Source organism: Pelobates fuscus, chromosome 1 (assembly GCF_036172605.1).
Source record: "Pelobates fuscus isolate aPelFus1 chromosome 1, aPelFus1.pri, whole genome shotgun sequence".
In the NCBI taxonomy this organism is placed as follows: domain Eukaryota; kingdom Metazoa; phylum Chordata; class Amphibia; order Anura; family Pelobatidae; genus Pelobates; species Pelobates fuscus.
Genome location: NC_086317.1, coordinates 107,373,820 through 107,395,575, shown reverse-complemented (window position 1 = coordinate 107,395,575; position 21,756 = coordinate 107,373,820). Strand labels below are relative to the sequence as shown.

Sequence of the window (21,756 nt, the reverse complement as noted above, 5' to 3'; positions counted from 1 at the left end):
ATGCTACTTAAGAAGCGCTAAGTACACGTTTCTAGCATTGGAGTGCATCAAGTGTAGCAAAGCTTTCAACATCCTTGGTTAATGTATCATTTACTACATCTCTTATTTCTAGGAGTTTAACTATAAGATCCACGAAAAGCATTCAGAAATGATCTTTGCAATTTCTGCTCTTCTTTCAAGCTGTAGATTTCTAAAATTTGAACATGAGCCATTCGCTGACCTGGTCTACATTCCACGGATGTCACGGTGACCGCGTATAGCACGGACCGCGTCTAACCGCTAAAAAACAAAAAAGCCAGACGAGGTGGCCGAGTGGTTAAGGCGATGGACTGCTAATCCATTGTGCTCTGCACGCATGGGTTCGAATCCCATCTTCGTCGACTTTTCTTCAAAGCTTTCTTGTAGAACTTTGCCAATTCATTTTGCCTTGTGTGGATCACCTTATCGAATGACAACTGTCATCTTCTTGTAAATATCAGTCCATTTTAAAGGAGGATCCGTGGAACATTCACTATATAAATAAGCACGGATCCATATTTATTTTAGATTTAATGCTGTAGCGGTTCCTCACCTGGGCAAAGAGAACAGTTTTCCCCCTGATATGTAGAGCTTAACCCTAAGCCTTCTCTTAATTGCAACAATCAAACAAAAATTCACATTATTAGCCTCCCCAATTTTATGTGTAGAACTAACACAAACTAGACTACAAAACACAATCCTTTAGATGAAGTCCAGTAAACGATAGGAGACCTATTCGCCACACACTTGAAGACAAAATCTAAAGGGAATTCATGCATTCCATGCTACTTAAGAAGCGCTAAGTACCCATTTCTAGCATTGGAGTACATCAAGTGTAGCAAAGCTTTCAACATCCTTGGTTAATGTATCATTTACTACATCTCTTATTTCTAGGAGTTTAACTATAAGATCCGCGAAAAGCATTCAGAAATGATCTTTGCAATTTCTGCTCTTCTTTCAAGCTGTAGATTTCTAAAATTTGAACATGAGCCATTCGCTGACCTGGTCTACATTCCACGGATGTCACGGTGACCGCGTATAGCACGGACCGCGTCTAACCGCTAAAAAACACCAAAGCCAGACGAGGTGGCCGAGTGGTTAAGGTGATGGACTGCTAATCCATTGTGCTCTGCACGCATGGGTTCGAATCCCATCTTCGTCGACTTTTCTTCAAAGCTTTCTAGTAGAACTTTGCCAATTCATTTTGCCTTGTGTGGATCACCTTATCGAATGACAACTGTCATATTCTTGTAAATATCAGTCCATTTTAAAGGAGGATCCGTGGAACATTCACTATATAAATAAGCACGGATCCTTATTTATTTTAGATTTAATGCTGTAGCGGTTCCTCACCTGGGCAAAGAGAACTATATCATTTACTACATCTCTAAATTTCTAGGAGTTTAACTATCAGATCCACGAAAAGCATTCAGAAATGATCTTTGCAATTTCTACGTATCTCACGGTTTCTTGTAGAACTTTGCCAACTCATTTGCCCATGTGTGGATCACCTTATCGAATGACAACTGTCATCTTCTTGTAAATATGAGGCCATTTTAAAGGAGGATCCGTGGCACTTTCACTACACAAATAGACACGGATCCTTATTTATTTTAGATTTAATGTTGTTGCGGTTCCTCACCTGGGCAAAGAGAACAGTTTTCCCCCTGATATGTAGAGCTTAACCCTAAGCCTTGTCTTAATTGCAACAATCAAACAAAAATTCACATTATTAGCCTCCCCAATTTTATGTGTAGAACTAACACAAACTAGACTACAAAACACAATCCTTTAGATGAAGTCCAGTAAAAGATATCAGACCTATTCTCCACACACTTGAAGACAAAATCTAGAGGGAATTCATGCATTCCATGCTACTTAAGAAGCGCTAAGTACACATTTCTAGCATTGGAGTGCATCAAGTGTAGCAAAGCTTTTAACATCCTTGGTTAATGTATCATTTACTACTTCTCTTATTTCTAGGAGTTTAACTATAAGATCCGCGAAAAGCATTCAGAAATGATCTTTGCAATTTCTGCTCTTCTTTCAAGCTGTAGATTTCTAAAATTTGAACATGAGCCATTCGCTGACCTGGTCTACATTCCACGGATGTCACGGTGACCGCGTATAGCACGGACCGCGTCTAACCGCTAAAAAATACCAAAGCCAGACGAGGTGGCCGAGTGGTTAAGGCGATGGACTGCTAATCCATTGTGCTCTGCACGCATGGGTTCGAATCCCATCTTCGTCGACTTTTCTTCAAAGCTTTCTTGTAGAACTTTGCCAATTCATTTTGCCTTGTGTGGATCACCTTATCGAATGACAACTGTCATCTTCTTGTAAATATCAGTCCATTTTAAAGGAGGATCCGTGGAACATTCACTATATAAATAAGCACGGATCCTTATTTATTTTAGATTTAATGCTGTAGCGGTTCCTCACCTGGGCAAAGAGAACTATATCATTTACTACATCTCTAAATTTCTAGGAGTTTAAATATTAGATCCACGAAAAGCATTCAGAAATGATCTTTGCAATTTCTACGTATCTCATGGTTTCTTGTAGAACTTTGCCAACTCATTTGCCCATGTGTGGATCACCTTATCAAATGACAACTGTCATCTTCTTGTAAATATGAGGCCATTTTAAAGGAGGATCCGTGGCACTTTCACTACATAAATAGACACGGATCCTTATTTATTTTAGATTTAATGTTGTTGCGGTTCCTCACCTGGGCAAAGAGAACAGTTTTCCCCCTGATATGTAGAGCTTAACCCTAAGCCTTGTCTTAATTGCAACAATCAAACAAAAATTCACATTATTAGCCTCCCCAATTTTATGTGTAGAACTAACACAAACTAGACTACAAAACACAATCCTTTAGATGAAGTCCAGTAAACGATAGCAGACCTATTCTCCACACACTTGAAGACAAAATCTAAAGGGAATTCATGCATTCCATGCTACTTAAGAAGCGCTAAGTACACATTTCTAGCATTGGAGTGCATCAAGTGTAGCAAAGCTTTCAACATCCTTGGTTAATGTATCATTTACTACATCTCTTATTTCTAGGAGTTTAACTATAAGATCCACGAAAAGCATTCAGAAATGATCTTTGCAATTTCTGCTCTTCTTTCAAGCTGTAGATTTCTAAAATTTGAACATGAGCCATTCGCTGACCTGGTCTACATTCCACGGATGTCACGGTGACCGCGTATAGCACGGACCGCTTCTAACCGCTAAAAAACACCAAAGCCAGACGAGGTGGCCGAGTGGTTAAGGCGATGGACTGCTAATCCTTTGTGCTCTGCACGCATGGGTTCGAATCCCATCTTCGTCGACTTTTCTTCAAAGCTTTCTTGTAGAACTTTGCTAATTCATTTTGCCTTGTGTGGATCACCTTATCGAATGACAACTGTCATCTTCTTGTAAATATCAGTCCATTTTAAAGGAGGATCCGTGGAACATTCACTATATAAATAAGCACGGATCCTTATTTATTTTAGATTTAATGCTGTAGCGGTTCCTCACCTGGGCAAAGAGAACTATATCATTTACTACATCTCTAAATTTCTAGGAGTTTAACTATCAGATCCACGAAAAGCATTCAGAAATGATCTTTGCAATTTCTGCTCTTCTTTCAAGCTGTAGATTTCTAAAATTTGAACATGAGCCATTCGCTGACCTGGTCTACATTCCACGGATGTCACGGTGACCGCGTATAGCACGGACCGCGTCTAACCGCTAAAAAATACCAAAGCCAGACGAGGTGGCCGAGTGGTTAAGGCGATGGACTGCTAATCCATTGTGCTCTGCACGCATGGGTTCGAATCCCATCTTCGTCGACTTTTCTTCAAAGCTTTCTTGTAGAACTTTGCCAATTCATTTTGCCTTGTGTGGATCACCTTATCGAATGACAACTGTCATCTTCTTGTAAATATCAGTCCATTTTAAAGGAGGATCCGTGGAACATTCACTATATAAATAAGCACGGATCCTTATTTATTTTAGATTTAATGATGTAGCGGTTCCTCACCTGGGCAAAGAGAACTATATCATTTACTACATCTCTAAATTTCTAGGAGTTTAAATATTAGATCCACGAAAAGCATTCAGAAATGATCTTTGCAATTTCTACGTATCTCATGGTTTCTTGTAGAACTTTGCCAACTCATTTGCCCATGTGTGGATCACCTTATCAAATGACAACTGTCATCTTCTTGTAAATATGAGGCCATTTTAAAGGAGGATCCGTGGCACTTTCACTACATAAATAGACACGGATCCTTATTTATTTTAGATTTAATGTTGTTGCGGTTCCTCACCTGGGCAAAGAGAACAGTTTTCCCCCTGATATGTAGAGCTTAACCCTAAGCCTTGTCTTAATTGCAACAATCAAACAAAAATTCACATTATTAGCCTCCCCAATTTTATGTGTAGAACTAACACAAACTAGACTACAAAACACAATCCTTTAGATGAAGTCCAGTAAACGATAGCAGACCTATTCTCCACACACTTGAAGACAAAATCTAAAGGGAATTCATGCATTCCATGCTACTTAAGAAGCGCTAAGTACACATTTCTAGCATTGGAGTGCATCAAGTGTAGCAAAGCTTTCAACATCCTTGGTTAATGTATCATTTACTACATCTCTTATTTCTAGGAGTTTAACTATAAGATCCACGAAAAGCATTCAGAAATGATCTTTGCAATTTCTGCTCTTCTTTCAAGCTGTAGATTTCTAAAATTTGAACATGAGCCATTCGCTGACCTGGTCTACATTCCACGGATGTCACGGTGACCGCGTATAGCACGGACCGCGTCTAACCGCTAAAAAACACCAAAGCCAGACGAGGTGGCCGAGTGGTTAAGGCGATGGACTGCTAATCCTTTGTGCTCTGCACGCATGGGTTCGAATCCCATCTTCGTCGACTTTTCTTCAAAGCTTTCTTGTAGAACTTTGCTAATTCATTTTGCCTTGTGTGGATCACCTTATCGAATGACAACTGTCATCTTCTTGTAAATATCAGTCCATTTTAAAGGAGGATCCGTGGAACATTCACTATATAAATAAGCACGGATCCTTATTTATTTTAGATTTAATGCTGTAGCGGTTCCTCACCTGGGCAAAGAGAACTATATCATTTACTACATCTCTAAATTTCTAGGAGTTTAACTATCAGATCCACGAAAAGCATTCAGAAATGATCTTTGCAATTTCTGCTCTTCTTTCAAGCTGTAGATTTCTAAAATTTGAACATGAGCCATTCGCTGACCTGGTCTACATTCCACGGATGTCACGGTGACCGCGTATAGCACGGACCGCGTCTAACCGCTAAAAAACACCAAAGCCAGACGAGGTGGCCGAGTGGTTAAGGCGATGGACTGCTAATCCATTGTGCTCTGCACGCATGGGTTCGAATCCCATCTTCGTCGACTTTTCTTCAAAGCTTTCTTGTAGAACTTTGCCAATTCATTTTGCCTTGTGTGGATCACCTTATCGAATGACAACTGTCATCTTCTTGTAAATATCAGTCCATTTTAAAGGAGGATCCGTGGAACATTCACTATATAAATAAGCACGGATCCTTATTTATTTTAGATTTAATGCTGTAGCGGTTCCTCACCTGGGCAAAGAGAACTATATCATTTACTACATCTCTAAATTTCTAGGAGTTTAACTATCAGATCCACGAAAAGCATTCAGAAATGATCTTTGCAATTTCTACGTATCTCACGGTTTCTTGTAGAACTTTGCCAACTCATTTGCCCATGTGTGGATCACCTTATCGAATGACAACTGTCATCTTCTTGTAAATATGAGGCCATTTTAAAGGAGGATCCGTGGCACTTTCACTACATAAATAGACACGGATCCTTATTTATTTTAGATTTAATGTTGTTGCGGTTCCTCACCTGGGCAAAGAGAACAGTTTTCCCCCTGATATGTAGAGCTTAACCCTAAGCCTTGTCTTAATTGCAACAATCAAACAAAAATTCACATTATTAGCCTCCCCAATTTTATGTGTAGAACTAACACAAACTAGACTACAAAACACAATCCTTTAGATGAAGTCCAGTAAACGATAGCAGACCTATTCTCCACACACTTGAAGACAAAATCTAAAGGGAATTCATGCATTCCATGCTACTTAAGAAGCGCTAAGTACACATTTCTAGCATTGGAGTGCATCAAGTGTAGCAAAGCTTTCAACATCCTTGGTTAATGTATCATTTACTACATCTCTTATTTCTAGGAGTTTAACTATAAGATCCACGAAAAGCATTCAGAAATGATCTTTGCAATTTCTGCTCTTCTTTCAAGCTGTAGATTTCTAAAATTTGAACATGAGCCATTCGCTGACCTGGTCTACATTCCACGGATGTCACGGTGACCGCGTATAGCACGGACAGCGTCTAACCGCTAAAAATCACCAAAGCCAGACGAGGTGGCCGAGTGGTTAAGGCGATGGACTGCTAATCCATTGTGCTCTGCACGCATGGGTTCGAATCCCATCTTCGTCGACTTTTCTTCAAAGCTTTCTTGTAGAACATTGCCAATTCATTTTGCCTTGAGTGGATCACCTTATCGAATGACAACTGTCATCTTCTTGTAAATATCAGTCCATTTTAAAGGAGGATCCGTGGAACATTCACTATATAAATAAGCACGGATCTTTATTTATTTTAGATTTAATGCTGTAGCGGTTCCTCACCTGGGCAAAGAGAACTATATAATTTACTACATCTCTAAATTTCTAGGAGTTTAACTATCAGATCCACGAAAAGCATTCAGAAATGATCTTTGCAATTTCTACGTATCTCACGGTTTCTTGTAGAACTTTGCCAACTCATTTGCCCATGTGTGGATCACCTTATCGAATGACAACTGTCATCTTCTTGTAAATATGAGGCCATTTTAAAGGAGGATCCGTGGCACTTTCACTACATAAATAGACACGGATCCTTATTTATTTTAGATTTAATGTTGTTGTGGTTCCTCACCTGGGCAAAGAGAACAGTTTTCCCCCTGATATGTAGAGCTTAACCCTAAGCCTTGTCTTAATTGCAACAATCAAACAAAAATTCACATTATTAGCCTCCCCAATTTTATGTGTAGAACTAACACAAACTAGACTACAAAACACAATCCTTTAGATGAAGTCCAGTAAACGATAGCAGACCTATTCTCCACACACTTGAAGACAAAATCTAAAGGGAATTCATGCATTCCATTCTACTTAAGAAGCGCTAAGTACACATTTCTAGCATTGGAGTGCATCAAGTGTAGCAAAGCTTTCAACATCCTTGGTTAATGTCTCATTTACTACATCTCTTATTTCTAGGAGTTTAACTATAAGATCCACGAAAAGCATTCAGAAATGATCTTTGCAATTTCTGCTCTTCTTTCAAGCTGTAGATTTCTAAAATTTGAACATGAGCCATTCGCTGACCTGGTCTACATTCCACGGATGTCACGGTGACCGCGTATAGCACGGACCGCGTCTAACCGCTAAAAAAACACCAAAGCCAGACGAGGTGGCCGAGTGGTTAAGGCGATGGACTGCTAATCCATTGTGCTCTGCACGCATGGGTTCGAATCCCATCTTCGTCGACTTTTCTTCAAAGCTTTCTTGTAGAACTTTGCCAATTCATTTTGCCTTGTGTGGATCACCTTATCGAATGACAACTGTCATCTTCTTGTAAATATCAGTCCATTTTAAAGGAGGATCCGTGGAACATTCACTATATAAATAAGCACGGATCCTTATTTATTTTAGATTTAATGCTGTAGCGGTTCCTCACCTGGGCAAAGAGAACTATATCATTTACTACATCTCTAAATTTCTAGGAGTTTAAATATTAGATCCACGAAAAGCATTCAGAAATGATCTTTGCAATTTCTACGTATCTCACGGTTTCTTGTAGAACTTTGCCAACTCATTTGCCCATGTGTGGATCACCTTATCGAATGACAACTGTCATCTTCTTGTAAATATGAGGCCATTTTAAAGGAGGATCCGTGGCACTTTCACTACATAAATAGACACGGATCCTTATTTATTTTAGATTTAATGTTGTTGTGGTTCCTCACCTGGGCAAAGAGAACAGTTTTCCCCCTGATATGTAGAGCTTAACCCTAAGCCTTGTCTTAATTGCAACAATCAAACAAAAATTCACATTATTAGCCTCCCCAATTTTATGTGTAGAACTAACACAAACTAGACTACAAAACACAATCCTTTAGATGAAGTCCAGTAAACGATAGCAGACCTATTCTCCACACACTTGAAGACAAAATCTAAAGGGAATTCATGCATTCCATTCTACTTAAGAAGCGCTAAGTACACATTTCTAGCATTGGAGTGCATCAAGTGTAGCAAAGCTTTCAACATCCTTGGTTAATGTCTCATTTACTACATCTCTTATTTCTAGGAGTTTAACTATAAGATCCACGAAAAGCATTCAGAAATGATCTTTGCAATTTCTGCTCTTCTTTCAAGCTGTAGATTTCTAAAATTTGAACATGAGCCATTCGCTGACCTGGTCTACATTCCACGGATGTCACGGTGACCGCGTATAGCACGGACCGCGTCTAACCGCTAAAAAACACCAAAGCCAGACGAGGTGGCCGAGTGGTTAAGGCGATGGACTGCTAATCCATTGTGCTCTGCACGCATGGGTTAAAATCCCATCTTCGTCGACTTTTCTTCAAAGCTTTCTTGTAGAACTTTGCCAATTCATTTTGCCTTGTTTGGATAGATCACCTTATCGAATGACAACTGTCATCTTCTTGTAAATATCAGTCCATTTTAAAGGAGGATCCGTGGAACATTCACTATATAAATAAGCACGGATCCTTATTTATTTTAGATTTAATGCTGTAGCGGTTCCTCACCTGGGCAAAGAGAACTATATCATTTACTACATCTCTAAATTTCTAGGAGTTTAACTATCAGATCCACGAAAAGCATTCAGAAATGATCTTTGCAATTTCTACGTATCTCACGGTTTCTTGTAGAACTTTGCCAACTCATTTGCCCATGTGTGGATCACCTTATCGAATGACAACTGTCATCTTCTTGTAAATATGAGGCCATTTTAAAGGAGGATCCGTGGAACATTCACTATATAAATAAGCACGGATCCTTATTTATTTTAGATTTAATGTTGTTGCGGTTCCTCACCTGGGCAAAGAGAACAGTTTTCCCCCTGATATGTAGAGCTTAACCCTAAGCCTTGTCTTAATTGCAACAATCAAACAAAAATTCACATTATTAGCCTCCCCAATTTTATGTGTAGAACTAACACAAACTAGACTACAAAACACAATCCTTTAGATGAAGTCCAGTAAACGATAGCAGACCTATTCTCCACACACTTGAAGACAAAATCTAAAGGGAATCCATGCATTCCATGCTACTTAAGAAGCGCTAAGTACACATTTCTAGCATTGGAGTGCATCAAGTGTAGCAAAGCTTTCAACATCCTTGGTTAATGTATCATTTACTACAGCTCTTATTTCTAGGAGTTTAACTATAAGATCCACGAAAAGCATTCAGAAATGATCTTTGCAATTTCTGCTCTTCTTTCAAGCTGTAGATTTCTAAAATTTGAACATGAGCCATTCGCTGACCTGGTCTACATTCCACGGATGTCACGGTGACCGCGTATAGCACGGACCGCGTCTAACCGCTAAAAAACACCAAAGCCAGACGAGGTGGCCGAGTGGTTAAGGCGATGGACTGCTAATCCATTGTGCTCTGCATGCATGGGTTCGAATCCCATCTTTGTCGACTTTTCTTCAAAGCTTTCTTGTAGAACTTTGCCAATTCATTTTGCCTTGTGTGGATCACCTTATCGAATGACAACTGTCATCTTCTTGTAAATATCAGTCCATTTTAAAGGAGGATCCGTGGAACATTCACTATATAAATAAGCACGGATCCTTATTTATTTTAGATTTAATGCTGTAGCGGTTCCTCACCTGGGCAAAGAGAACTATATCATTTACTACATCTCTAAATTTCTAGGAGTTTAACTATCAGATCCACGAAAAGCATTCAGAAATGATCTTTGCAATTTCTACGTATCTCACGGTTTCTTGTAGAACTTTGCCAACTCATTTGCCCATGTGTGGATCACCTTATCGAATGACAACTGTCATCTTCTTGTAAATATGAGGCCATTTTACAGGAGGATCCGTGGCACTTTCACTACATAAATAGACACGGATCCTTATTTATTTTAGATTTAATGTTGTTGCGGTTCCTCACCTGGGCAAAGAGAACTATATCATTTACTACATCTCTAAATTTCTAGGAGTTTAACTATCAGATCCACGAAAAGCATTCAGAAATGATCTTTGCAATTTCTACGTATCTCACGGTTTCTTGTAGAACTTTGCCAATTCATTTTGCCTTGTGTGGATCACCTTATCGAATGACAACTGTCATCTTCTTGTAAATATCAGTCCATTTTAAAGGAGGATCCGTGGAACATTCACTATATAAATAAGCACGGATCCTTATTCATTTTAGATTTAATGCTGTAGCGGTTCCTCACCTGGGCAAAGAGAACTATATCATTTACTACATCTCTAACTTTCTAGGAGTTTAACTATCAGATCCACAAAAAGCATTCAGAAATGATCTTTGCAATTTCTACGTATCTCACGGTTTCTTGTAGAACTTTGCCAACTCATTTGCCCATGTGTGGATCACCTTATCGAATGACAACTGTCATCTTCTTGTAAATATGAGGCCATTTTAAAGGAGGATCCGTGGCACTTTCACTACATAAATAGACACGGATCCTTATTTATTTTAGATTTAATGTTGTTGCGGTTCCTCACCTGGGCAAAGAGAACAGTTTTCCCCCTGATATGTAGAGCTTAACCCTAAGCCTTGTCTTAATTGCAACAATCAAACAAAAATTCACATTATTAGCCTCCCCAATTTTATGTGTAGAACTAACACAAACTAGACTACAAAACACAATCCTTTAGATGAAGTCCAGTAAACGATAGCAGACCTATTCTCCACACACTTGAAGACAAAATCTAAAGGGAATTCATGCATTCCATGCTACTTAAGAAGCGCTAAGTACACATTTCTAGCATTGGAGTGCATCAAGTGTAGCAAAGCTTTCAACATCCTTGGTTAATGTATCATTTACTACATCTCTTATTTCTAGGAGTTTAACTATAAGATCCACGAAAAGCATTCAGAAATGATCTTTGCAATTTCTGCTCTTCTTTCAAGCTGTAGATTTCTAAAATTTGAACATGAGCCATTCGCTGACCTGGTCTACATTCCACGGATGTCACGGTGACCGCGTATAGCACGGACCGCGTCTAACCGCTAAAAATCACCAAAGCCAGACGAGGTGGCCGAGTGGTTAAGGCGATGGACTGCTAATCCATTGTGCTCTGCACGCATGGGTTCGAATCCCATCTTCGTCGACTTTTCTTCAAAGCTTTCTTGTAGAACTTTGCCAATTCATTTTGCCTTGTGTGGATCACCTTATCGAATGACAACTGTCATCTTCTTGTAAATATCAGTCCATTTTAAAGGAGGATCCGTGGAACATTCACTATATAAATAAGCACGGATCCTTATTTATTTTAGATTTAATGCTGTAGCGGTTCCTCACCTGGGCAAAGAGAACTATATCATTTACTACATCTCTAAATTTCTAGGAGTTTAACTATCAGATCCACGAAAAGCATTCAGAAATGATCTTTGCAATTTCTACGTATCTCACGGTTTCTTGTAGAACTTTGCCAACTCATTTGCCCATGTGTGGATCACCTTATCGAATGACAACTGTCATCTTCTTGTAAATATGAGGCCATTTTAAAGGAGGATCCGTGGCACTTTCACTACACAAATAGACACGGATCCTTATTTATTTTAGATTTAATGTTGTTGCGGTTCCTCACCTGGGCAAAGAGAACAGTTTTCCCCCTGATATGTAGAGCTTAACCCTAAGCCTTGTCTTAATTGCAACAATCAAACAAAAATTCACATTATTAGCCTCCCCAATTTTATGTGTAGAACTAACACAAACTAGACTACAAAACACAATCCTTTAGATGAAGTCCAGTAAACGATAGCAGACCTATTCTCCACACACTTGAAGACAAAATCTAAAGGGAATTCATGCATTCCATGCTACTTAAGAAGCGCTAAGTACACATTTCTAGCATTGGAGTGCATCAAGTGTAGCAAAGCTTTCAACATCCTTGGTTAATGTATCATTTACTACATCTCTTATTTCTAGGAGTTTAACTATAAGATCCACGAAAAGCATTCAGAAATGATCTTTGCAATTTCTGCTCTTCTTTCAAGCTGTAGATTTCTAAAATTTGAACATGAGCCATTCGCTGACCTGGTCTACATTCCACGGATGTCACGGTGACCGCGTATAGCACGGACCGCGTCTAACCGCTAAAAATCACCAAAGCCAGACGAGGTGGCCGAGTGGTTAAGGCGATGGACTGCTAATCCATTGTGCTCTGCACGCATGGGTTCGAATCCCATCTTCGTCGACTTTTCTTCAAAGCTTTCTTGTAGAACTTTGCCAATTCATTTTGCCTTGTGTGGATCACCTTATCGAATGACAACTGTCATCTTCTTGTAAATATCAGTCCATTTTAAAGGAGGATCCGTGGAACATTCACTATATAAATAAGCACGGATCCTTATTTATTTTAGATTTAATGCTGTAGCGGTTCCTCACCTGGGCAAAGAGAACTATATCATTTACTACATCTCTAAATTTCTAGGAGTTTAACTATCAGATCCACGAAAAGCATTCAGAAATGATCTTTGCAATTTCTACGTATCTCACGGTTTCTTGTAGAACTTTGCCAACTCATTTGCCCATGTGTGGATCACCTTATCGAATGACAACTTGTAAATATGAGGCCAGTTTAAAGGAGGATCCGTGGCACTTTCACTACATAAATAGACACGGATCCTTATTTATTTTAGATTTAATGTTGTTGCGGTTCCTCACCTGGGCAAAGAGAACAGTTTCCCCCTGATATGTAGAGCTTAACCCTAAGCCTTGTCTTAATTGCAACAATCAAACAAAAATTCACATTATTAGCCTCCCCAATTTTATGTGTAGAACTAACACAAACTAGACTACAAAACACAATCCTTTAGATGAAGTCCAGTAAACGATAGCAGACCTATTGTGTGGATCACCTTATCGAATGACAACTGTCATCTTCTTGTAAATATCAGTCCATTTTAAAGGAGGATCCATGGAACATTCACTATATAAATAAGCACGGATCCTTATTTATTTTAGATTTAATGCTGTAGCGGTTCCTCACCTGGGCAAAGAGAACTATATCATTTACTACATCTCTAAATTTCTAGGAGTTTAACTATCAGATCCACGAAAAGCATTCAGAAATGATCTTTGCAATTTCTACGTATCTCATGGTTTCTTGTAGAACTTTGCCAACTCATTTGCCCATGTGTGGATCACCTTATCGAATGACAACTGTCATCTTCTTGTAAATATGAGGCCATTTTAAAGGAGGATCCGTGGCACTTTCACTACATAAATAGACACGGATCCTTATTTATTTTAGATTTAATGTTGTTGCGGTTCCTCACCTGGGCAAAGAGAACAGTTTTCCCCCTGATATGTAGAGCTTAACCCTAAGCCTTGTCTTAATTGCAACAATCAAACAAAAAATCACATTATTAGCCTCCCCAATGTTATGTGTAGAACTAACACAAACTAGACTACAAAACACAATCCTTTAGATGAAGTCCAGTAAACGATAGCAGACCTATTCTCCACACACTTGAAGACAAAATCTAAAGGGAATTCATGCATTCCATGCTACTTAAGAAGCGCTAAGTACACATTTCTAGCATTGGAGTGCATCAAGTGTAGCAAAGCTTTCAACATCCTTGGTTAATGTATCATTTACTACATCTCTTATTTCTAGGAGATTAACTATAAGATCCACGAAAAGCATTCAGAAATGATCTTTGCAATTTCTGCTCTTCTTTCAAGCTGTAGATTTCTAAAATTTGAACATGAGCCATTCGCTGACCTGGTCTACATTCACGGATGTCACGGTGACCGCGTATAACACGAACCGCGTCTAACCGCTAAAAAACACCAAAGCTAGACGAGGTGGCCGAGTGGTTAAGGCAATGGACTGCTAATCCATTGTGCTCTGCATGCATGGGTTCGAATCCCATCTTCGTCGACTTTTCTTCAAAGCTTTCTTGTAGAACTTTGCCAATTCATTTTGCCTTGTGTGGATCACCTTATCGAATGACAACTGTCATCTTCTTGTAAATATCAGTCCATTTTAAAGGAGGATCCGTGGAACATTCACTATATAAATAAGCACGGATCCTTATTCATTTTAGATTTAATGCTGTAGCGGTTCCTCACCTGGGCAAAGAGAACTATATCATTTACTACATCTCTAACTTTCTAGGAGTTTAACTATCAGATCCACGAAAAGCATTCAGAAATGATCTTTGCAATTTCTACGTATCTCACGGTTTCTTGTAGAACTTTGCCAACTCATTTGCCCATGTGTGGATCACCTTATCGAATGACAACTTGTAAATATGAGGCCAGTTTAAAGGAGGATCCGTGGCACTTTCACTACATAAATAGACACGGATCCTTATTTATTTTAGATTTAATGTTGTTGCGGTTCCTCACCTGGGCAAAGAGAACAGTTTCCCCCTGATATGTAGAGCTTAACCCTAAGCCTTGTCTTAATTGCAACAATCAAACAAAAATTCACATTATTAGCCTCCCCAATTTTATGTGTAGAACTAACACAAACTAGACTACAAAACACAATCCTTTAGATGAAGTCCAGTAAACGATAGCAGACCTATTGTGTGGATCACCTTATCGAATGACAACTGTCATCTTCTTGTAAATATCAGTCCATTTTAAAGGAGGATCCGTGGAACATTCACTATATAAATAAGCACGGATCCTTATTTATTTTAGATTTAATGCTGTAGCGGTTCCTCACCTGGGCAAAGAGAACTATATCATTTACTACATCTCTAAATTTCTAGGAGTTTAACTATCAGATCCACGAAAAGCATTCAGAAATGATCTTTGCAATTTCTACGTATCTCACGGTTTCTTGTAGAACTTTGCCAACTCATTTGCCCATGTGTGGATCACCTTATCGAATGACAACTGTCATCTTCTTGTAAATATGAGGCCATTTTAAAGGAGGATCCGTGGCACTTTCACTACATAAATAGACACGGATCCTTATTTATTTTAGATTTAATGTTGTTGCGGTTCCTCACCTGGGCAAAGAGAACAGTTTTCCCCCTGATATGTAGAGCTTAACCCTAAGCCTTGTCTTAATTGCAACAATCAAACAAAAAATCACATTATTAGCCTCCCCAATGTTATGTGTAGAACTAACACAAACTAGACTACAAAACACAATCCTTTAGATGAAGTCCAGTAAACGATAGCAGACCTATTCTCCACACACTTGAAGACAAAATCTAAAGGGAATTCATGCATTCCATGCTACTTAAGAAGCGCTAAGTACACATTTCTAGCATTGGAGTGCATCAAGTGTAGCAAAGCTTTCAACATCCTTGGTTAATGTATCATTTACTACATCTCTTATTTCTAGGAGATTAACTATAAGATCCACGAAAAGCATTCAGAAATGATCTTTGCAATTTCTGCTCTTCTTTCAAGCTGTAGATTTCTAAAATTTGAACATGAGCCATTCGCTGACCTGGTCTACATTCACGGATGTCACGGTGACCGCGTATAACACGAACCGCGTCTAACCGCTAAAAAACACCAAAGCTAGACGAGGTGGCCGAGTGGTTAAGGCAATGGACTGCTAATCCATTGTGCTCTGCACGCATGGGTTCGAATCCCATCTTCGTCGACTTTTCTTCAAAGCTTTCTTGTAGAACTTTGCCAATTCATTTTGCCTTGTGTGGATCACCTTATCGAATGACAACTGTCATCTTCTTGTAAATATCAGTCCATTTTAAAGGAGGATCCGTGGAACATTCACTATATAAATAAGCACGGATCCTTATTCATTTTAGATTTAATGCTGTAGCGGTTCCTCACCTGGGCAAAGAGAACTATATCATTTACTACATCTCTAACTTTCTAGGAGTTTAACTATCAGATCCACGAAAAGCATTCAGAAATGATCTTTGCAATTTTTACGTATCTCACGGTTTCTTGTAGAACTTTGCCAACTCATTTGCCCATGTGTGGATCACCTTATCGAATGACAACTGTCATCTTCTTGTAAATATGAGGCCATTTTAAAGGAGGATCCGTGGCACTTTCACTACATAAATAGACACGGATCCTTATTTATTTTAGATTTAATGTTGTTGCGGTTCCTCACCTGGGCAAAGAGAACAGTTTTCCCCCTGATATGTAGAGCTTAACCCTAAGCCTTGTCTTAATTGCAACAATCAAACAAAAATTCACATTATTAGCCTCCCCAATTTTATGTGTAGAACTAACACAAACTAGACTACAAAACACAATCCTTTAGATGAAGTCCAGTAAACGATAGCAGACCTATTCTCCACACACTTGAAGACAAAATCTAAAGGGAATTCATGCATTCCATGCTACTTAAGAAGCGCTAAGTACACATTTCTAGCATTGGAGTGCATCAAGTGTAGCAAAGCTTTCAACATCCTTGGTTAATGTATCATTTACTACATCTCTTATTTCTAGGAGTTTAACTATAAGATCCACGAAAAGCATTCAGAAATGATCTTTGCAATTTCTGCTCTTCTTTCAAGCTGTAGATTTCTAAAATTTGAACATGAGCCATTCGCTGACCTGGTCTACATTCCACGGATGTCACGGTGACCGCGTATAGCACGAACCGCGTCTAACCGCTAAAAATCACCAAAGCCAGACGAGGTGGCCGAGTGGTTAAGGCGATGGACTGCTAATCCATTGTGCTCTGCACGCATGGGTTCGAATCCCATCTTCGTCGACTTTTCTTCAAAGCTTTCTTGTAGAACTTTGCCAATTCATTTTGCCTTGTGTGGATCACCTTATCGAATGATAACTGTCATCTTCTTGTAAATATCAGTCCATTTTAAAGGAGGATCCGTGGAACATTCACTATATAAATAAGCACGGATCCTTATTTATTTTAGATTTAATGCTGTAGCGGTTCCTCACCTGGGCAAAGAGAACTATATCATTTACTACATCTCTAAATTTCTAGGAGTTTAACTATCAGATCCACGAAAAGCATTCAGAAATGATCTTTGCAATTTCTACGTATCTCACGGTTTCTTGTAGAGTTTGCCAACTCATTTGCCCATGTGTGGATCACCTTATCGAATTACAACTTGTAAATATGAGGCCATTTTAAAGGAGGATCCGTGGCACTTTCACTACATAAATAGACACGGATCCTTATTTATTTTAGATTTAATGTTGTTGCGGTTCCTCACCTGGGCAAAGAGAACAGTTTCCCCCTGATATGTAGAGCTTAACCCTAAGCCTTGTCTTAATTGCAACAATCAAACAAAAATTCACATTATTAGCCTCCCCAATTTTATGTGTAGAACTAACACAAACTAGACTACAAAACACAATCCTTTAGATGAAGTCCAGTAAACGATAGCAGACCTATTGTGTGGATCACCTTATCGAATGACAACTCTCATCTTCTTGTAAATATCAGTCCATTTTAAAGGAGGATCCGTGGAACATTCACTATATAAATAAGCACGGATCCTTATTTATTTTAGATTTAATGCTGTAGCGGTTCCTCACCTGGGCAAAGAGAACTATATCATTTACTACATCTCTAAATTTCTAGGAGTTTAACTATCAGATCCACGAAAAGCATTCTGAAATGATCTTTGCAATTTCTACGTATCTCACGGTTTCTTGTAGAACTTTGCCAACTCATTTGCCCATGTGTGGATCACCTTATCGAATGACAACTGTCATCTTCTTGTAAATATGAGGCCATTTTAAAGGAGGATCCGTGGCACTTTCACTACATAAATAGACACGGATCCTTATTTATTTTAGATTTAATGTTGTTGCGGTTCCTCACCTGGGCAAAGAGAACAGTTTTCCCCCTGATATGTAGAGCTTAACCCTAAGCCTTGTCTTAATTGCAACAATCAAACAAAAAATCACATTATTAGCCTCCCCAATGTTATGTGTAGAACTAACACAAACTAGACTACAAAATACAATCCTTTAGATGAAGTCCAGTAAACGATAGCAGACCTATTCTCCACACACTTGAAGACAAAATCTAAAGGGAATTCATGCATTCCATGCTACTTAAGAAGCGCTAAGTACACATTTCTAGCATTGGAGTGCATCAAGTGTAGCAAAGCTTTCAACATCCTTGGTTAATGTATCATTTACTACATCTCTTATTTCTAGGAGTTTAACTATAAGATCCACGAAAAGCATTCAGAAATGATCTTTGCAATTTCTGCTCTTCTTTCAAGCTGTAGATTTCTAAAATTTGAACATGAGCCATTCGCTGACCTGGTCTACATTCACGGATGTCACGGTGACCGCGTATAACACGAACCGCGTCTAACCGCTAAAAAACACCAAAGCTAGACGAGGTGGTCGAGTTGTTAAGGCAATGGACTGCTAATCCATTGTGCTCTGCACGCATGGGTTCGAATCCCATCTTCGTCGACTTTTCTTCAAAGCTTTCTTGTAGAACTTTGCCAATTCATTTTGCCTTGTGTGGATCACCTTATCGAATGACAACTGTCATCTTCTTGTATATATCAGTCCATTTTAAAGGAGGATCCGTGGAACATTCACTATATAAATAAGCACGGATCCTTATTTATTTTAGATTTTATGCTGTAGCGGTTCCTCACCTGGGCAAAGAGAACTATATCATTTACTACATCTCTAAATTTCTAGGAGTTTAACTATCAGATCCACGAAAAGCATTCAGAAATGATCTTTGCAATTTCTACGTATCTCACGGTTTCTTGTAGAACTTTGCCAACTCATTTGCCCATGTGTGGATCACCTTATCGAATGACAACTGTCATCTTCTTGTAAATATGAGGCCATTTTAAAGGAGCATCCGTGGCACTTTCACTACATAAATAGACACGGATCCTTATTTATTTTAGATTTAATGTTGTTGCGGTTCCTCACCTGGGCAAAGAGAACAGTTTTCCCCCTGATATGTAGAGCTTAACCCTAAGCCTTGTCTTAATTGCAACAATCAAACAAAAATTCACATTATAAGCCTCCCCAATTTTATGTGTAGAACTAACACAAACTAGACTACAAAACACAATCCTTTAGATGAAGTCCAGTAAACAATAGCAGACCTATTCTCCACACACTTGAAGACAAAATCTAAAGGGAATTCATGCATTCCATGCTACTTAAGAAGCGCTAAGTACACATTTCTAGCATTGGAGTGCATCAAGTGTAGCAAAGCTTTCAACATCCTTGGTTAATGTATCATTTACTACATCTCTTATTTCTAGGAGTTTAACTATAAGATCCACGAAAAGCATTCAGAAATGATCTTTGCAATTTCTGCTCTTCTTTCAAGCTGTAGATTTCTAAAATTTGAACATGAGCCATTCGCTGACCTGGTCTACATTCCACGGATGTCACGGTGACCGCGTATAGCACGGACCGCGTCTAACCGCTAAAAAACACCAAAGCCAGACGAGGTGGCCGAGTATTTAAGGCGATGGACTGCTAATCCATTGTGCTCTGCACGCATGGGTTCGAATCCCATCTTCGTCGACTTTTCTTCAAAGCTTTCTTGTAGAACTTTGTCAATTCATTTTGCCTTGTGTGGATCACCTTATCGAATGACAACTGTCATTTTCTTGTAAATATCAGTCCATTTTAAAGGAGGATCCGTGGAACATTCACTATATAAATAAGCACGGATCCTTATTTATTTTAGATTTAATGCTGTAGCGGTTCCTCACCTGGGCAAAGAGAACTATATCATTTACTACATCTCTAAATTTCTAGGAGTTTAACTATCAGATCCACGAAAAGCATTCAGAAATGATCTTTGCAATTTCTACGTATCTCACGGTTTCTTGTAGAACTTTGCCAACTCATTTGCCCATGTGTGGATCACCTTATCGAATGACAACTTGTAAATATGAGGCCATTTTAAAGGAGGATCCGTGGCACTTTCACTACATAAATAGACACGGATCCTTATTTATTTTAGATTTAATGTTGTTGCGGTTCCTCACCTGGGCAAAGAGAACAGTTTCCCCCTGATATGTTGAGCTTAACCCTAAGCCTTGTCTTAATTGCAACAATCAAACAAAAATTCACGTTATTAGCCTCCCCAATTTTATGTGTAGAACTAACACAAACTAGACTACAAAACACAATCCTTTAGATGAAGTCCAGTAAACGATAGCAGACCTATTGTGTGGATCACCTTATCGAATGACAACTGTCATCTTCTTGTAAATATCAGTCCATTTTAAAGGAGGATCCGTGGAACATTCACTATATAAATAAGCACGGATCCTTATTTATTTTAGATTTAATGCTGTAGCGGTTCCTCACCTGGGCAAAGAGAACTATATCATTTACTACATCTCTAAATTTCTAGGAGTTTAACTATCAGATCCACGAAAAGCATTCAGAAATGATCTTTGCAATTTCTACATATCTCACGGTTTCTTGTAGAACTTTGCCAACTCATTTGCCCATGTGTGGATCACCTTATCGAATGACAACTTGTAAATATGAGGCCATTTTAAAGGAGGATCCGTGGCACTTTCACTACATAAATAGACACGGATCCTTATTTATTTTAGATTTAATGTTGTTGCGGTTCCTCACCTGGGCAAAGAGAACAGTTTCCCCCTGATATGTAGAGCTTAACCCTAAGCCTTGTCTTAATTGCAACAATCAAACAAAAATTCACATTATTAGCCTCCCCAATTTTATGTGTAGAACTAACACAAACTAGACTACAAAACACAATCCTTTAGATGAAGTCCAGTAAACGATAGCAGACCTATTGTGTGGATCACCTTATCGAATGACAACTGTCATCTTCTTGTAAATATCAGTCCATTTTAAAGGAGGATCCGTGGAACATTCACTATATAAATAAGCACGGATCCTTATTTATTTTAGATTTAATGCTGTAGCGGTTCCTCACCTGGGCAAAGAGAACTATATCATTTACTACATCTCTAAATTTCTAGGAGTTTAACTATCAGATCCACGAAAAGCATTCAGAAATGATCTTTGCAATTTCTACGTATCTCACGGTTTCTTGTAGAACTTTGCCAACTCATTTGCCCATGTGTGGATCACCTTATCGAATGACAACTGTCATCTTCTTGTAAATATGAGGCCATTTTAAAGGAGGATCCGTGGCACTTTCACTACATAAATAGACACGGATCCTTATTTATTTTAGATTTAATGTTGTTGCGGTTCCTCACCTGGGCAAAGAGAACAGTTTTCCCCCTGATATGTAGAGCTTAACCCTAAGCCTTGTCTTAATTGCAACAATCAAACAAAAATTCACATTATTAGCCTCCCCAATTTTATGTGTAGAACTAACACAAACTAGACTACAAAACACAATCCTTTAGATGAAGTCCAGTAAACGATAGCAGACCTATTCTCCACACACTTGAAGACAAAATCTAAAGGGAATTCATGCATTCCATGCTACTTAAG

At 38.7% G+C, this 21,756-nt stretch overlaps 11 non-coding genes across 11 annotated transcripts; all 11 read left to right on the top strand.

Moving 5' to 3' along the window:
• The first annotated feature begins 298 nt into the window (after nucleotides 1-298).
• TRNAS-GCU (transfer RNA serine (anticodon GCU)) lies at nucleotides 299-380 on the top strand. The gene has a single exon. It is a non-coding gene; the product is annotated as a tRNA-Ser (tRNA).
• Nucleotides 381-1,098: 718 nt separating this feature from the next.
• On the top strand, nucleotides 1,099-1,180 carry TRNAS-GCU (transfer RNA serine (anticodon GCU)). The gene has a single exon. It is a non-coding gene; the product is annotated as a tRNA-Ser (tRNA).
• Nucleotides 1,181-2,187: 1,007 nt separating this feature from the next.
• TRNAS-GCU (transfer RNA serine (anticodon GCU)) lies at nucleotides 2,188-2,269 on the top strand. Its single transcript has one exon. It is a non-coding gene; the product is annotated as a tRNA-Ser (tRNA).
• A 1,512-nt stretch (nucleotides 2,270-3,781) lies between these two features.
• Nucleotides 3,782-3,863, top strand: TRNAS-GCU (transfer RNA serine (anticodon GCU)). Its single transcript has one exon. It is a non-coding gene; the product is annotated as a tRNA-Ser (tRNA).
• Nucleotides 3,864-5,375: 1,512 nt separating this feature from the next.
• On the top strand, nucleotides 5,376-5,457 carry TRNAS-GCU (transfer RNA serine (anticodon GCU)). Its single transcript has one exon. It is a non-coding gene; the product is annotated as a tRNA-Ser (tRNA).
• A 1,007-nt stretch (nucleotides 5,458-6,464) lies between these two features.
• On the top strand, nucleotides 6,465-6,546 carry TRNAS-GCU (transfer RNA serine (anticodon GCU)). The gene has a single exon. It is a non-coding gene; the product is annotated as a tRNA-Ser (tRNA).
• A 1,008-nt stretch (nucleotides 6,547-7,554) lies between these two features.
• Nucleotides 7,555-7,636, top strand: TRNAS-GCU (transfer RNA serine (anticodon GCU)). Its single transcript has one exon. It is a non-coding gene; the product is annotated as a tRNA-Ser (tRNA).
• A 3,767-nt stretch (nucleotides 7,637-11,403) lies between these two features.
• On the top strand, nucleotides 11,404-11,485 carry TRNAS-GCU (transfer RNA serine (anticodon GCU)). The gene has a single exon. It is a non-coding gene; the product is annotated as a tRNA-Ser (tRNA).
• A 1,007-nt stretch (nucleotides 11,486-12,492) lies between these two features.
• Nucleotides 12,493-12,574, top strand: TRNAS-GCU (transfer RNA serine (anticodon GCU)). Its single transcript has one exon. It is a non-coding gene; the product is annotated as a tRNA-Ser (tRNA).
• Nucleotides 12,575-15,876: 3,302 nt separating this feature from the next.
• On the top strand, nucleotides 15,877-15,958 carry TRNAS-GCU (transfer RNA serine (anticodon GCU)). Its single transcript has one exon. It is a non-coding gene; the product is annotated as a tRNA-Ser (tRNA).
• Nucleotides 15,959-16,965: 1,007 nt separating this feature from the next.
• Nucleotides 16,966-17,047, top strand: TRNAS-GCU (transfer RNA serine (anticodon GCU)). Its single transcript has one exon. It is a non-coding gene; the product is annotated as a tRNA-Ser (tRNA).
• The last annotated feature ends 4,709 nt before the right edge of the window (nucleotides 17,048-21,756 follow it).